This window comes from Aphis gossypii, chromosome 3 (assembly GCF_020184175.1).
Source record: "Aphis gossypii isolate Hap1 chromosome 3, ASM2018417v2, whole genome shotgun sequence".
NCBI lineage: Eukaryota > Metazoa > Arthropoda > Insecta > Hemiptera > Aphididae > Aphis > Aphis gossypii.
The window spans coordinates 43,474,384-43,493,934 of NC_065532.1; the positions used below are offsets into that span (position 1 = coordinate 43,474,384).

The window sequence follows — 19,551 nt, forward strand, 5'->3', positions numbered from 1 at the left end:
TAAGCATCGTATTCATTGCTCTACTCAGAATGTAAAAATATAAACATAAAATCTTAAATTGTTTTTAATTCAATTCTATTTTATGTAACATATAAAATCGTATGGCCAACATTTTAGTATACAATATAGTATTCACATTAGCGACGTCTAAAATGCATCGAATATAGTTATCTCATTATAATATTATTGATGAGCATTTACAGTTAAGACTGTTAATAGGATAATTAAGAGAAGTGGAGTGATCGTGTGTACTTAGATTGTAATCAATTTGACGTTTGTCGTTTACAACGCAGAAATTCCAAGCTAATACTGTCTAAGGGTACTTTAATGGGACTCAAAACTGTTTCATTTCAAATGATTTATCGATTCAGTTACCAACACCAAATTCTACTTAAACGTTCAGGGCCTTACATTTTTTGCCACCTTATGCAAATCTATTTTACGCTACCACTATTCAATAGTTAATTTTTTGGGGAGTAAGGGGTATGTACAGATATTCGATAATTTCGAAAAATGTCCGTTCCCGTTAAGCGACCGATACAGCGAGGCATTGTTAAAATAATACTAAGTGCTACAGCTACATTTGTTACAAAATTATCATTATTTATACCTAGTTTTAAACTGTAACACATTCAATAGGGTATACAATTTTTTTTTTTTATTCATTTTGTTATTGTTTAATTTTCATTAGATTTAAGTTTATGTTGTTTTCCAAAGTCGTTTTTATTTTATGATCGAAAATTTCAATGCTATCGTAAATTTCTTCTAAATTTTCAATTACTTCTAAGATTTTTGGCCATTGTAAAATAATGTTAGCAAGTATTTCTTGGTTATTTGAAACTTCATTGGAAACAAAGGAAACAAATTTTTTTTTTAAATTTCTTCTTTTGCGTTTTATTTTTTTGTTTTCGATAGGCAGATGCCGATAATCGTATACGCGTTTTAGCTCTCACATATTTAATAAACAATAATGTAATACTCCAACAAAACTCGCATTACCAATAGGCAATATTGTATTGAGGTTATACATATTTTATTTTGATTTTTGTGAAAAAATAAAAATTGCAGGTACACGCTGAATCCACTGCATCTAAAGCATATACTATACACGTGTCACACGGGCGACTGAACTAAATCCCTTTAATGAGATATAATAATCTGTGGGCTAGATTCTTGTGTATTGGTGTGTTTTCCAATTATATAGCTCGATAAATACGTACATATTTTGTCTGTGGCCTACCGCCGCGTTTATCGTTATCGTTGTTCTGTTTGTGTTCAGCATTACGATTACGGTGCGTCATCGGTAAACGAGATACCATTATTATTGTACACTGTTTTGTGTTTCATATTCCATGTGTTTTTCATTCGAAATTATTGTTAATAACTTATTTACACAAAATGTTATATAATATTCATGTTTTAAGATAGTTTATTTTAAGAAAGTTGTATTGATTTCTGTGAATTTAAATGAAAAATATTATAATAAGTTTTCTTACTTGAAAAGTAATTAATTTCAAACATTTCAAAAACACACAAAAATATATTTTTTTTTAATTTTCATTTTTAATTACTTAAAAAGAATAACATTTAAATCTTTTATTTTGGCAGAAGGATGTGCCTTCTAATAGGAATTTATAATTTTATCAAATATTTGTTTCATTAGGTAAAAATCAGGAGTGAACAATTGTATCTATATATATTATTATTTCTTGTATTTAAAAAATAATTACTTAATAAACGCAAGTATTCAAAGATAAATTAACCTTAACCAACTTACCATATATAGGTAATTCTATAATTATTACATTGTTATATTATTTTTTGGGTTTGATATGAAAAATTATATAATTTTCGAAATGTTTTGATTGAAAATAAAATATAGGTATTTTTAAAAACTATTATAATTTTTTAATCTTTACACATTATATTATTTTGCAGTGTTGGATGTTATACCCTAGTTTACAGTAAACTCGTCATACTGGGGCATAGAATATTATTTTATAGCATACGAACGAAATAATTATTCAGATATATTTTCTTGACTCTTTTAAACAATACCTATTATCCAGTTACCTAGAAAAGCTTGACAGTTTCATATTGTACAAATTTTATCTGAATAACAAGTAAATGGGAAAATCATTCTTAAAACATAATTATCACCTGCTTTGATTCTTCATGATGTTACCACGACTTGAAATCGGTAAAAAATATTTAAAAGAAACTTATACAGCAGACTCAATAAGAAATTATAATAATATTTTAACTTGTATGAAAATTATTATTTTTCGTTTTTCTTAGAAAACAAATTATCCTATCTCATTCTATTTAGAGATTAATTAAAATAAGAGAGATAATTACTCTTATTAAATGCACTTTGCATGGCCCTGGGGTGAACCTTTTATTATTTCTTTTGTACGTTTTATCTCTCAAGAGAACCGCGGGGTGCTGCTTGTCATTTATATATATCTATATAATATTATACTTCTATTATATTTTTCCGTTTAATGATAATGAACGTAATCACGTTATTTTAATAGGTAAGATTAATGGTATACAAAGGTGGCGATAGGGGAAGAGGAATAATACTAAATTCCGTAACACAACTGACGAAATTAAAAAATAAATAAATAAATAAAAAATAAAACCGAATTATAGATCGGTAAAGCACTGTTGTAATCTTGAACGCACAGACATTTTTCTAAAAAGAGGGTGATGGTATAAAAAATAAATATGTTCGAGTATAACAGATATAGTAATAATATATATAATATTTGACAAAGCAATGAAGACTTTTCAAGTGTGCTTGATATTCGCCTGCTACACTTTATTTTTTATTTATTACGCCTAAAATATTAACGTATTGAGATAAATCGCTAGGTATTTAAAGTAATACATACAAAGCAAAAATAAAAACAAATTTAGGTTAAAGTTTTAATAATTTACATTTATCTTTAAAAATTTCGATTGTAGGGAAATACTAAATAAGTCGATATACAAGTTTACAATATGGTACCTACATACCAGGGGTGGCAAAACCGCGTCTCGCGAACTGCATGCGGCTCGCCACATAGACTTTAGCGGCTCGCATCTTATCTCATTTTTACCAAAAAAATTTTTTATACGAATTTATGTATTAAATATATATAACCTTTTTATTTTTTATTACGTTTTGGCTCTTCCATATTTACATTTGGTGGCTCGTGAGTCTCTTCTCGCTGGCCACCCCTGCTATATACATTATACATATTATTACATACCCGTTTTAGGATAATAGTATTTTCAATATATTATTATTTATGTTATATGTCTACTGGGACATTTATACGTTTTACACGTTTATTATGTATTGATAAATTCTTAAAGTTACTTTAGATATTTTTTTTTATATTTTAGTCATTAAAAATAATTTCCAGCAGTCTAAATCAGAATTTTGAAGAATATCAATATTTTTTAATTTTATTTTTTGTGATTCACAAGTAAATATATAATTTATGAATTTAATCAGGAAGATCATAATACGACTATAATAATAAACGTCAAACGGAAACCAAACATGATATACGCGAATAAAACATTAATATAGATTTATATTTTGTGAATAGAAAAATATATAAGACACGGGTCGGATATTTTGATGGACGAAAACATTTTTTTTTAAATATTTATGAAGAGCTTCCCGTCTTTGAATAATTATATACATTTTTAATTAATTTCCAGCGCATGTTAGATGATCATCTGACATTTGACAAAATATTTAGTTGGTAGCTAATTTAAAATACTATTTCGGCAAAAATGCATTTATTATTTATTTATTTTATTCTTTATTGAATTCTGCAATACTTTATTATTATCAATTTATTACAATGATGATCTCAATTTAATACAGAAAATTACTATCATTTGTTTATTTACGATTAAACACCTATTTTTTTTTTACATATTATATTATTATTTAACCTTAGTAGAACATTATATACAAATTAACGATATATCATCTATATAACAAACCAATCTAAAAATATCGAAAATTCGGGGACTAGAAGTTAAATAAAATATCTGAATTTGGAAAATTAATATGTTGTATCATGATGTCTATTAAGTATAATATTGTATATAAAAACATGTGAGTTTTCAAGTTATTGACTGATCGTAATTTAATGTTTTTCTTTATTATTTTACCAAGTGCAATAGAAATTGGTTGTTAAATAATTTTGAATAAATAAATATTTGTAAACTATAAAACTATTTATAAATACTGAAAATATTATTCAAATACCAATATTAACATTTAACATTTAAAGGACACAGAAATCAATACTTAGATTATTTACACATTGTACCTGCTAGCGTAATACGTATACATGGTACATGTAGCGTGATAAATGATTAGCAAAGTAATTTTTTATAACACGAAGATAAACTAAACTAATATTTTACATAGTTTGATGATCATTATAAGTTCAAAAGGCAAAAATATAACTTTCCAACAAATTATTATTCAGCTATCGATTACATCTATTGTTGATGATTTTAATACAAACTATAAATCAAGCTTTAAACTATACTATTCAAATAGTTTAGTAAGTCAAATTATTCATACCTAATGGCTGACCTAGCAAACATACTTTTCAATCATAATTGTTTTATATAAAATAAAAATTTATATACCAAAGTATTGAGCAATCATTGTAGATATTAAATATATAAATATATTACATACAAAAATAAAAATGGCATATGAGTATCCAAGTGTTTTTTTGTCGATATGGCATTTTGAAAAATGTGTCCGGTATTTCTAGACATCGTATATATTATTTTATTTATTAAACATTCCAAAAGACTTACGTACCCAAAACTTTTAAACTAATGTTTTTTCGAGTTCTAAAATGGTAAAAACGTCGGTGTAGATCAAAAATTCGATGTTATTTAATTTGTAGAAGTTCATCTTTTAGTTTAAAAACTTCCAAAGGATATTTTTCTCAAAATAATTTTAGTTTATATAAAGGTAATTAATGGACTATGCTTCAGTGTAGTTGATTGATTTTGTTCATTTTAAAATATCTCTCGCCCGCATAAAAAATGTAATTACTCGCAAACAATATTTATTTTTTATTTTTGTTACACTTAAAATTGATGTTTGAGGCGAGCACGTTTCAAAAGTCTTGTTAACAGAATAAGTCTTCTAAAATGTCAGCCTTATTAGTCTTAGATCTGAACGGATTTGTAAAATGTTTTGCAATCATTCACTGTCTAATAATATTTAATATCTATATGCCTCTACGTCCTCCATTTAAAATCCTGTAGTTAATTAACAATTACGAAAATATTAACAAAACTGAAAAAGAAAGACAGTGTACAACAGCATTTAAAAATATTTATATTATGTTATACTCAGTATATAAAAAGTAGAATTATATATATATGTTAAATTAACAATTATAATTATTTTACATTTTTGATTTTATTTTATGTATATTTTAATAATTTTTTTTTTGAAACGTAATTATTAAAATAAACTAGATTGGTAAATGATTTAAAATACATACTAATTCGTTAAATTAAATTGTATTAATTATTTTAAATTTTCCAAACAAAAAACATTATAAATATGAGATTTATAGTACTCTCTTATCTAATTTGATGTACCTAGTGCAAATTATCAAATTACATTTTTAGATGATACGATACAACTTACATGCGATACACGAGTACGGCGAGGGATCCAGTTTATAATTATTAATATATTTATATAAAATGTATGAAAAATAAAAAAAGTCTAATTTACTAAATTATTTTGTACACAATATATTCATTTTCCTGATTATAATATTGTTGTTGTATGTGGTTTGTATAATTATATGTGCAGTGTACTGCATAGGTGTGTTTTAGTAAATCTGTACCTTTGAATCAGGATGCACATGTGATTGTATCATATAAAAGTATCAAAAATACTGCTGTTAAAATAATGTCGGCCAATCGAAATGTTTTCATAAAATATATTATTTTATAATAAAATAATTGAAAAGTAAAATACAATGTGTACAATAAACGCAGCAGTCAATAAAATATTGAAAAACGTTTTATAGTACTTTATATTATAAGACCAACGACAGCGCGCGTTATATTTTATTAATTATTAAAAACCCATGATTTATGCGTTGTTTTGTGAGCGGTGGTCCATCTATTGATTGTATTTTTTTTCCCAGAGAGTCAAAAATTTAATATCGCAAATGGAAGTCAATTTCAGACATAGGTCGCGAGTGCGGATCTCCCAGTCGTTAATACTTTTGTTTTCAATATCTCGTCACGACGCGTTCTACTACTATACAGAGTGTAATAAATACAACGTACTGCACAAGTCATATAATATATATTCAATTACAGTGTATCAATCATCGGGACAAGGACTTTTCAATTTCGGTTCGATATCGATATCGAAAACGTGAAATGAACAGAAACCGAATTATATATTATACCTAGACGCAAACACAATACAGTAACAATAATAATATAATGATCGTATACGCCGCAATCGTAATTACTGGATTTTAATGAAAATATCGACCTATCATACCACGTCAAAACGACTAACATAGCAAAATATATGCGGTATAACATAATATGAACTATTTTTGAAATTTCGGTATCGGTCAAACCCAGTAAATACGAAAATATTAGTTTGTGAAAACTGCAGATAGTGGTTTACGCATATACGCAAGACCGTACCGCACCCGTCGAATGCTACCCAATAAGTCTCCCGTTTGCGAGTTTCAATATATTCGGGATTTACGTGCATCCGTATAAGTCACACACCGGAGACACGTACCGACTTCTGTAACATACACACTTGTATTATATATATATTATATATAGATAAATCCGTTCGCCGCATAAATTTGACTACCGTATTACGTATTCAAAACCCGACGGAAAACTAGGATTTTCTCACCTTACGCCATGTACGACCAAGATATTAGTATCGTAGTAGTCCAAACGATCTTATACATTATTTGAAAAACTCGATGGTCATCTACGGTTGTCCATAGGTACATATTTCTACGAATCGAGCAATAATCACATGAAATACATGCGGGCATAAGAGGCAGTGGAACTTCGTTAGATCGAGTAACTCGGAACATTCGTTCGTATTAAACCTCATAATAATTAGGTATTATTATTAATTGAGTGAGACAACAGTTAATACATCACTTTTTCGATACATCTTGTAATAACCGGAAATAAAACACTCGAATAAAAAATGCATTTAAATTTTAAGTATCAGACTAAATAGTGTTATAATTTATAATGTACCTATAACCAAAACTGCTTTGATAAAATTTGTTGTGTGACGTAAAAAACAAATACACAAATAATAATTAAAGATTATGGATTCTTAGGTATTAATAAAAATATTAGTTTATTTGGTTTATTCAATAAAAATGTATAATCTAGTTTTCCAAACCTCGCATACTTATTGTGAAATTTGATTTAAATATTGGTAATAGAATACTATGATAAAATAATCGAAGTATAATCTTATGAAGCACATTATCAAGAACGAAACGCAAGCTGGGAAATTGACCGGATTAGAGCTTCTACTTCAAAAATTGTTGAAGTATACGAAGGGATGAATACACGACATAAAGCTAAACGCACGTCAGTGCTTATCGAGAAAAAAATCGGGGTTCAATTACGATAAAAAATATGGTTGTCCGAACACATCGCGATATCGTGGTCATCATTAATCCAATGATTAATTTGATCTTTCGTTTGGTGCTTTGAGGTTTCCGCTTGGGTTACGCTAAATGTTAACATTAAGTAACGGATTTATTTTTTACAAGCAATGAAGTGCTCGAGAACAGCTAGAATATATATAATACATATATACACAAAATCTAGTACATATTATTATTATTATTGTGATAGTTATAATATAATTTGGTTATTATTTTATTATTTATTACGTAACTAATAACTGTTTTTTTTTGAAAAAAAAATAATAATAATAAAAAAGTATAAGGTTTCTTGGCTGCACAAAAAACAAATAATCATAGGGTATATATAGGTAGAAATTTGTCTATGAAATCATTTTTCGGTGGAGGGTGGGGGCTAGGGTTTATACAATGATTTCTAGGGGAAATATAGGTAATTTAAAGAAATACTAAAGTAAAAAATAATAATATTATACACAACCAAAAAACATATTTGTGTTAAGACTACATCAAGAATGGCTACTGAATCAACCGATAGGTTTATACACACGATGTTTATAATTTTTATTTTCTACTATTTTGGTAGATATTATGAGTTATTATAATAACAACAATATCTGTAATTAATAAAAATATTGAGTAAATGTAACATGATGTCACATCGAATAGATTTCAACGTTACATTTGCCTCAAATAAAAATTTAGACAGACCGCGTTCCCTCCTATTCTCAAAAAGAAGTTTATCGCTCAACCAAATTGTTTTTATTATACTTTTATATATTAATACAACTTAATCATTTTACTTCACCTGAGTTGAGGTCGCGCTCACTTGAAGACTCGTAAAGAGGAAAATCGCACTGGGAAATATTCACTACAAAACTATAAAACGTGATAACTACAACGAAAAAGATTTTTTTGTGTGCGTGTTTGCGCCACCGAGGGAATGCGAATAGAACAAGAAACGATGTATGGGTCACGTTTCAAACGAAATAGTGCTATTGCGTAAGTCGTAAGTTTTTGAATTCAAGAATGAAGTAATTAAATTATTCAGCGCTTTTGCGTCGTTCGAATGGAAAAGTGGAAAACATCGTCTAACTTTGGTTTCCGCGTGATTTAGCCGGCGCCCAGCACATCGTTTACAATAACATATGCATTTCATAGATTCTCCCGGTAACAGTGACAATCCCATCCTAGAGGAGTGGGTTTAGCGTGGTTTGAATTTTTTATTTAAAACAATACTTAGTCGAGTGTTAACAAAGTTTTTCAGTAGTTTCATAGAAATTTAAATAATATCATAAAGTTATTTACACACAACATAATATTATTATTATAGTACTTTTATTATTATTATTATTAAGTAATTTTAGACTATTATATCGTAAAATCAATATTATCCACAACAATTTATTCATCATTATTTTAACATAATTTAGTTATAAGATAAATACATGCCTATGTATTTATTTTATAAATTGTAATAAACTTTAATTTTTAAACCAGCATAGTTAAATAGTTTAAATAGTAAGTTTTGTAACAAAATAAATTAGATAGTAAAAATGTAAAATTTTGATAGAAATAAGGTATTTTTGAATAATTATGATGATAATAATTATTTTAAGTTCAATGAGAAATAAAAACTAATAAATTATTTAATACCTATATTGTTTGTATAATAATTTTATAGTATAATATATAAATACGAAGAAAGAGGATGGGATTGATTAATGCAATAATGCAGTTAGATTTAAGAGAAATTCAGAATGAAAATAAGTAGGTACCTACAATCAGGGAATATGGTGATTTTAGAGTCAAAAGCAATCGAACTATGAGATAATTGTGGTTTAGATAAGAACATTTTTGGAAAAGGACGACGTCGATTTTTTTTCTGGAGATTATAGGTAGTTTGATCGGTTAAGTGATAACTGGAGATAAATTTGCAAAGGTCAAGTAATCAAAAATTAAATTAAAATTTAGATGTCCATTACTCATGATAAAGGATAATCGCAAATGAAGTGTTTTTCACTGATTAGTAGCTATTAATGTTTTATTATAAATAGGTAGTTGGAAATTCAGTTATAACTTAACAAGATTGTTGGATACAATATACGGAGTATCGAATTTAACTACCCTGATGTCTCAGTCGGTTTTCAATGTAGTGAATCGATTGGTTGAGCAGAAACATTCTCCATCAGTGAATTGGTAATTTAGTAGAGTAAAAGAACGTTATGATTTGATGTGATTTGACAAAGACTTAATATTCATGTTGAAAATAAGGACCACGCTTGATGAATTCATAAAAGAATTATACGAAAACAACGATGTGGTGACAGAATGGACATACAAAATGGTATTGCATGTGACCGTGAAACGAGTTGACAATGACAAACTGAATATTATAAATATAATGTTTAAAATTGTTCCCATTTTAAATTTCTTGCAGACACAAATACCATTTTATTAAAACACATACATTATTATAACTGTTTTCTAAAATATTTACTTTATAAATCTTCATTACCTATAGACAATTCTGATAGCACGCGTGAATAAATTATTATTGATTTCAACAACATTGTATTTCTTAAATGTAATAATTACGTAAGAATATTATTTCGTGCTTCTTTCCGTATTTTGTTAATCTCACTGCAAAGATAAATAATAGTAAATTAATTTTTCAATTTTAAAATATGATACTAATATATTTTAATTCAAACACGACATTATCATTAAGATTTTTGCCAGTAGAAAAAGTTTTTAAGTCATCTTATCAGTTTTAATGGTAACTGGGTAAGTGCAGATAAATTGAATTCCTCCTAGAATCGAAACCTTTCAAACCTTTTAGTCCACAAAAAGGTCTTTGGATAAATTATTTGTACTCAAAGTAATGAATTGTACGATTTGACTGTCTTCCAACCTATAAAATTGAAAAATGAGTCAGACACGCCGTATTTTTTTTAGCAGAAAATATGACGAGAAAATACACAAGTAATATTTATTATGATGATCTCATATATATTCTTACTGTTATGTTTTAAAGCACATTTATTTTGTATAGAACAAAACAGTAACGCCCGCAACTCTAAAGATTATTATTGCGCTTATGTACCTAAGTTGATTTTATACAATATGGCATGGGAATACTGAACACTCATCTCTTTTCGTTAAATCCGGCGGAAGTTAGTAGTGCATTGTTATATTTTGAAATCAACGTTTAATAAATTGCATTCAAAGTTCGACTTTGAGCTGTATATATAGGCTATAAAGCTCTGCTACGACAATGCTTGCTAATACTTTATAAGCATTATCTACAGTTGTGTAATGTATAGGTCATTAGGAAGGTATTATTTTTGGATAATCGTCTATGAATATTGAGTATATTGCAATTAATGCATTTAATATTATGCAAACACTAAACAAAATAATTTAAACGATTATTCGTGTTTCATGCAAAAAATAATATGCCAATAAGTCCTTTAATAATATATTACCTATGTAATTTTTATAATCATGATTTGAAAGTGTAATTAATGTCATTGCTCGTTATTATATTATGCCAGCATTTAAAATTACGCTATTTAACAGGGGTTTCAAAATTTTTATTTTTTCTACTAATTGTATAAATTCGCAGAAAGAAATAACATAGTTGAATTAATACAAAATCTAGATTAAATCAACAAAGTATTTTTATTATTATTATTAAATTAACAATTATTTAACCATTGATTTGAATATTGTCTTGTTAATTTTAAAATTACACTTCCATTAATATCATGTATAAAACAAAACACACGAGTAATTGTATTATATAGTGATGGAAAATAAAAAAAAAATTATAAAAAAATTGAATTTATTCAACACATTTTATAATGTATTTTCATATTGAAATTCAAACTTTTTTAATTAGTAATTTCATTAGTTTTTTGATTGATTAATGGGCACGGTTTATCATTCATATTCATTTACAATATTATACTAAAATTTTGAACAAATAGGCAGAAATTCACAGACTGAATAAGATATTTAATGTTAAACACACGAAAAACTTTGAAACAAATGTCTAGTGCTTTTATAGGAAAGAAAACTTTATACTTTATGCTATCAAACAAAAACCAATATTTCACGAGTCTCACACATTTTCCCAACAATTAAAAGACGTGGATGTATTATATTACCAATATTTATTGTTATAACGTGTTTGTGTTATGACATTTATCAATTTTTAGTGCTGTTGATGCTTAGTGCTATCATAATAAAACTATTCAGAGAATCTTGGTTTGAGTATTCTAAGATATTTTTATTCCTTGCGATTATATGCATGACTTTTTAATTGTTACTATTTACATTGCATGTAGAAGATAAAAATATATTCAATTTATAGAACTTAACAAAAAAAAATGTATGAAAATTAATGTTATAAAAGAAAATAGTTATGCATAAGTTTTATAATATAGTCGTAAATTATGTAAGGAAAATGGATCATAGTTTTAAAATATATTGAACTTACTTTCAGTTATTTGATGGTTTTCTATCATATCATTGTGTAACTTTTTATTGATTGGGTCTCAACCACATACATTTCTGAAATTAGTTTTATCTTTATATTATCAAACACGCTAAACATAGTTGATGCTTCTTTATAAAGTCACTGCAAATCAAATTCTACCTGTAATAGTAAAGTAAAATTTGTTATATTTATTAATTGCTGTATTAAGTTTGTTTTAAGTTAGTATTTTGTTTAAATTATGTTTTTAATTAAAATTTAAGAGGCGTTAAACTCTCTTTGTAAGTATTTCTTTCATACTGTTTGTTCGGTTTTTGAAATTAAGTTTGCTTCATTATTGGGCTTCTTATATTTATGATTTATGAGTTCATTGCTTTTAAGTCGGTTATTTAACAAATATTTAGTTTTACAAAGCTTATAAAGAGATCATATATACCTAATATAAATTGGGTTAATTTAGATAGAACAAATGGTTTTTGTATTTTATTTTATATAATACTTTTAATACTTTTAAATAAATTTAGGAGGTATGGGATTAAGTAATTATTGTAGTATGTTATTTATAAAATTATTAATGTTATGTAATAAGTATTAAACAATGTTCTACTACCCTCAAATGTAGTTCTTCAATACAATTATTTGTGCAAAATGTATTCTCGTTTGATTTGTTTTTTTCATGTTAATGGAAATGATTGAATACAATATTGCTAGCATCATCATTACCAAAATTATTATTATAACTAGTATAGAATCTATAAAAAGACCATCATGCGAATATATAGTTTTAAATAAGTTATAGTTGTAGTTATTTTCTAACTTAAGTTAATATGCTGGAGAAGAATGTGTTTTTTTAAAGACTACATAGTTTTGAAAACATTTTGAACAATCGTCCTCTAAAGTCAATGAATGAATTAAACGTTCCTAAAAAGTGTAAAATTTTATAATAAGAAATAAGATATAGAAATCATGGTACATTTAACTCAAAGATGAAACACTTAATTGTATTAATATATTACCTAATAGTATGCAATATGTGCGTAGCACAATAAAATACATTAAGTTATATTTTTCCATAGTTATTAATGTAAATCTTTTTAAAATATAAAACACGAGCACTGTGAACAAACGCGATACAGAAAAGTCGGTAAATAAGTTAAAACCACGTTAGAAACTTATGGTCAGCAAATCTTTCAGGTGCTTGGAACAAAAATATTGTTAATTCAATAAAGCTATTGTTGAATTGATAAAATCTCTCTTCAGATTTTGAAGAAAATTGGATTCTTAGTTATATATATTAAGAGTATAATTTAAATATTAGTAGCATACTTGTCACTTATTTGTTATTTAATATTTTTTTTTTTGAACAAAATTTTAATTTAAATAAATTATTATTAAAATAACAGTTTTATTTTATTATACATTTAAAACAATAATAAAGTATTTATTTTTTTTGTTTCGTTAACACATTTATGATTAACTCAACAAATTTATGTTTGTTAAAATTTAGTAAAAATATTCTGTTAAATTCGTCTTTGTTTTTTTTCAATGTTATTTAATAAATTTATGTACGTTGTATAATTTATTTAATCCTTTTTTCTAAAAGTGACATCTGAAAAAAGTTTTTTTTTTAATTATGTCAAAAACATTTATTACATTAATACCTTTTTGTGAATGTATATTTTTTACCATGCCAGTTTTATACTGATTTTTTAATCTTTTGACGACATCAAAACCCGATAGTCATAACGAAAACTCATCACCCTACGGGTCATTATGGTACACGCGAAGGTCTGTTTCTATTTTATTGTTTTTTGTTAACATAGGACATAAAAGTATGATATATGAGTATAACGGACGGGCTTATTGGGAGACGGTCAGAATGAAAAACTTCCTACAATTGGCCTCGTAAAGTCGATGCACGTCTACCACTGCAGGTGTCGGGTACAGTTATATATATATAGGTACACCATTACACCTACGCTAACATCATCGTCAGGTTATAAACTCCTTAGCCATATACGCATATACGACTAATACTCAGTAGACCCTTCAAAATGGCCATCTACAGCACACCATATTCGTTTACGGAAAAAGAAAACGAAAAAGAAAATGTATATCAACATAACATCGGTTGTCTAATATATTGAAAACAAAAATATATGATACGTGCCGACATCGCAGTAAATATCCAAAAACACGTCTTGTTGTATTAATAACTAGGTTATGAATTAAATAATCTAGACATTATATAAGATGCCATTAAGATAAGTACTAATCAACGTATTACGTCAAAAAATAAAAAAATATATATATCTAACAATAAAATGTATAGAAAATACGTATTTGTTTGTATAATTGGCTCGGTGATATAATATTTTCCAAGAGTAATTTAAAATTCTATATTTTTGTTTCTTAATTAAAGTAATTTAGTTATATAAATTTGTTTGTATTCGATATAACATAATAATAAGATTGATCACATTGTCTTATCTTTTGAATGTAACTCGGGATTTCTGCAATATATTAATATGTTAAATAGGTACCTATTATATGAATAATCGACCCAGAAGCAAAATTTCACAAAAATCGCAGTTATTAGTATATATATTTTTTAATTATTTTATATATAGTAAACAAGCTTGGAAAATAACGTTTTGTCGGTTAGTGTGTTCGAAAAACAATGTTTTAGAGCACTTAGAAAAAAATAAATAAGTCCTCGCGTGCTATTAATAACTATATATATATATATATATATATATTACTAGTATTAAAACGTAGACGTGCCATAATATATTATGATGTATATCTCATAGAGTCCCGCAATCTTTCTCGCTTTATGACTCATGTCATCGACACGTGCGTGCTCGGTACTCGAGCGGTCCGCGTGTGTACACTTTTGTAATGATAATATTACATTTTAAACGCCTACGCGAGAAAATATTGACCGAATCTGACGACGTACAGCTGCGGTCGAACGCCGCGAAAAACCTTTACAGTACGACGCGTGTGATGTCTATAAAGTGTTCTCGTTAGTGCTGCACATAATACGACCAACGATAATAATATGTGCTATTTGGCGTTCGTTTTTTTACCGTCCCGAACGGTTATCATCTAAAAATATTCATCGATCTAATCATCACCAGTACGGTATACTGCGCACGTTAGTTAAATGTTAAATGCATAATATTATATGTGTACACATACATATTTTACGTAGATAGAGTATAATCGCTTCAGTTGTGTACGTGACACGGTAGTGCGAAGACTGTGGTGGACGTACACGCGATGACGTTATAGGGTCATAATTAATTATGCGTCGTAGTTCATATTAGTATATTATGGTATCGAAAAATTACACACGTGTAATTTTTACTGTAGAATTATAATATAGTAGGTACCTACTTGTAATATTTCATGAAATCGTCATAAAAAAAAATTAAATAATATGTATGTTTTACAATAAATATAAACACCGATCAGCAATTTTGTCCTGTGGCGAGTCAGATCACGGATCGGGATCCAAGACCAGAGACTACCACGCACGTATGTATATAATATGTCGATGTCGCATGTTTGAGTGTTGCTGGTTTTCGGAAAAAATCAGTTGAAATAAGTCAGTTAGTCTTGACTAAGTTTCATAATAGAATGAAAAAAGTTACTTACAATTTTTTTTTTGTTATTTTCAGTTAATCTTTTCGCTAAAAATATTATTGTTACGCAGTGTTTATGACCAATGAAAAGTAAACGCTAAATTGTTCTATTAAAATAAAATAAATTCATGTACATGTCTTAAATCTCGATTGCTGATACTCAATAAAAATTAAAAATACATCTAATGCTATACGTTTACTTGTACCGTTACATAAATAATACGTATAATAAACTAAAATCGACTTAACTAGAACTTATTAAATCAATGATCAATCACTTATGCTTAGTAGTACGTTAAATCTCAACAATTTTAAAATACGGTCTTTAAGTATACTTAATATTACAATAAGTAGATTCGATAGTAAGATTTTTTGTTAGAATAGACATGATATCAGATTTTGTAAAACAGCATTACATATTGAAGAAGAAAAAGCAGGTGATCACGGTTGGTTAATAATTCTGTGTGAGCATATCTAGTACCTCCTGTAAAAGGCAAAAAAAATATGAAGTGTAAATTCAATTTTTTTTTCATCGTCTAACAGTGTTTTATTTTCAAATTTATTCTGTTGAATTTTGAATTACGATGAACGATTATTATTGTATGTATCATAAAAATATACATTATTGTCAATAATAAACGGACGGTAAACATATGACATAACTAGTTAACTTGGTGTATTCATACGTAAAGTCGAGTATATAATATTATTTTGTAATTTTCATAACATGTAACTTGAAAAATAATTGATGTCGCCGATTAAGTAACACGATAAGTACTACTAACACTACTAAGTATTTGGTATTATACGTATAAGCGATGCCACTGTTGAGAGAAAACCCGGTTTGCAAATGGTTTCACGCATTGAAATAGAATATATACTACTATAACGTGCCATATACAACGTATATAAGGTTTATGAAATATTGTAATTAATTTATCACTTTGAACTTTGAAGCAATATCGTTCTACGACTTTACATACGATAGAGTTTTGCGGATAACGGGAGAAGTTGAAATTCTATTTGCCGAGAGTGTTTTTAATTCCGTCCCGTATACTGACTATACAGTAGTTGTTATTAACTTTAAACGTCTATTACAGAAGCCGTTCTATATATAATACTATATGTATATAGTTAAATATTGTGCAATAACTCGAAATGGGATAGCAGTTATAATTTCATTCAAGCTAATTAAATTATGTGATGATCTCCGTGTTTATTTAATTAAAACGATTTGTGTTGTACAGTTTTATGTTCACAGTTTCTGGTTATTCGGAGTGATACCCTTAGTTGTTTTGTGTTAACAATGGCCCTCTCGATTATTATTATTATGAATTCAAACGAACATCTCAAACAAAATATTAATATATATTACAAATATTCATAGATTTGTCTTGTACACCGTTTTTATTTTAACTGTATCGCCACAGCAGTGGAATTGCGCCGGTGGTTTAAGTTTTATACTAGTTAAGGTATCACATTTGACGACCTTTTAACTCGGTATTTAGTTAATTGATATACTGAAATGCCACCACGAAATTATATTCTGTTAAAAATAAAAAAAAAACGAACAGTTAGATATATGGGTCGTTAAAATGTAATATTGAAGTTTTTATTTGTTATTTGTTTCTATAATATTTGTCTTTGCTTTTTTTAAACTATAAAACATATTTCTGCAAATCGTGCGATACTTAAAGTTAATAGAAAATTATAAAAAATAATAATAATAATATATTCTCGTTCAAAAAATGTATAAAAGTTATCAGTAATCAACAAAAACAGGATTAGTTACTTATTTTCAGAAAGAAGAAGTTATCTACCTAAACGAAACACGCGTAATAAAACCGTCAAATATGCCATTGACCGTGCCAATTCTGTGTCACCGTCACTGCGTATACTATTACTGTAGCTCGCAGGTGCGTGCGTGGGGCTCAAAACTAATAATATGTAAAGCTCATTAAGGGCAACTATAAAACGAATATAATTGTATAATATTAGTAGTTTATTATTATCATTTATATTTACGTATTTAAATAGTGCTTTAATCTTTCTCCACTGCGTACAAAATAATATTTACCTAATCGCATTATCATATTGAATCGCAGTGCACAATGCATTAAAAACTATAATCGTGTAATGATTTTAATTATTTACTAAAAGTACGTATATTTTCTACATCGTATTGTACCTAACTAAACCTCGAACCACGTGTTGACTTCGTATCGACGTCATTTATAGACATTATTATTTCGAATACTTGAATATGAGTACGCGCGATGAGACAGGTTAAACTGTAAAGGCCGAAACGCGTACAATTTTTTATTTTTACTGTTTTAGAGTCATAATAAATCGTTGATATCGTTTAAAGGTTTTAAACTAATTTATTGTACCAAATCATATAAGGATAATTTTGCACTAAAATATTAAAAAATTGTTTAATTGGATCCGATTCAAATGTTAACAAATCGTTTTACAGGCAATTAGAACTGTGCCGTTTATTACTTTAGATCTATTTCTGAATTTTACGAGAAAAAAATAGTAATATATGTTTTATTATTATTGTGAGAAGAGGCCAGAATGAGACCCTCTTGATCGCCACGGACCGTGAACGAATATGTACAAAAATAAATCAGACATCCACCAATTCATAATACAGACACGCAAGTGTCTACCCACTAAAATATCAGTCAGTGCTCCGAGGTCGTTGTCGTTTATGTGCACTCTGATCCATATTCTAACGTAATAATTTCAAAAGATTTGTATACACCGGAAATGCAAAAACCTGTATCGTTATCCACCTTGGAATAGGAATAAACACGGTAAAGTAATTCGTAGTTATTATTATACATTGTTAAAAAACCTAAGATAAATTAATATGATTGAAAAAAAATAGATTTACTACTTTAACTAAGATTTCAATTAGTAGATTATTATTTTATACCATATACTATTATTAATCTTTATTTACTTGTGTTTTATCGTATATAAAAATAGTAAGTATTTTAAATACACTATTAAAACATTAATTTTCCCGGTGAGAAATACATAAAAGTTACATATTATTATCATTTTAGAAAACATAAAAAATATTTAAAATAAATTTTTCTGTAGATAATTTGCTATGAAAATATAAAATTATTTAACCTATTAAAATAATGTACGTAAAATGAACAAATCTATAAATAATTATGCTTGTACTGTATAGCGCATATTAATATTAATTATTAGAAAATTATCTCAATAACTACCTATACTAAAATAGGTGCAAATCATCATCACCCATAGGTCTTTTTTCCTTTATTCCTGTGCTATTTGTTATAATATTAATTAAAACTGTTTTGTTCAAACTGTAACAGCAGACTGCTAAGTAAAATAATAAATGTGTTAAAAAAAAAAAACAAAATAAAGTTATCCGTGAAAAAAAATATTGTGAACTTTAAGAGTCTTAAAACTTTGCGAAAAAAAATAAGAGTGATATACATTTCCTAACATTAAAATGTCAATAAAAAAGCTAATATTTTTTTGAAATAACAATAGTAGTATAGCGTTCGCAGAAGATATAAATCCAAATTTTATGCGTTGATGACAATACTATATTGGAACGTAATAAATTGTCAAGGAGGCGTCGGTGGGCTAACGTAGGCGCGTTCTACACAATTTATTATAACTGTTATACATATTACAAAAC

General features: G+C 27.1%; 1 protein-coding gene across 4 annotated transcripts in view; it reads left to right on the plus strand.

The window, feature by feature from the left end:
- Positions 1-19,551, plus strand: part of LOC114121273 (potassium voltage-gated channel protein Shaw-like) — a 181,581-nt gene that overhangs the window by 78,670 nt on the left and 83,360 nt on the right. The window contains exon 1 of one of the 4 annotated variants that reach the window (XM_050203673.1): positions 15,459-15,756. The exons of 2 other annotated variants lie outside the window; for them this stretch is intronic. The gene's annotated coding sequence lies outside the window, so the exon portion shown is untranslated. Of the gene's footprint in view, positions 1-15,458; positions 15,757-18,545; positions 18,683-19,551 lie in introns of those variants that run through there. One more of the 4 variants, XM_050203674.1, reaches the window with a different exon arrangement.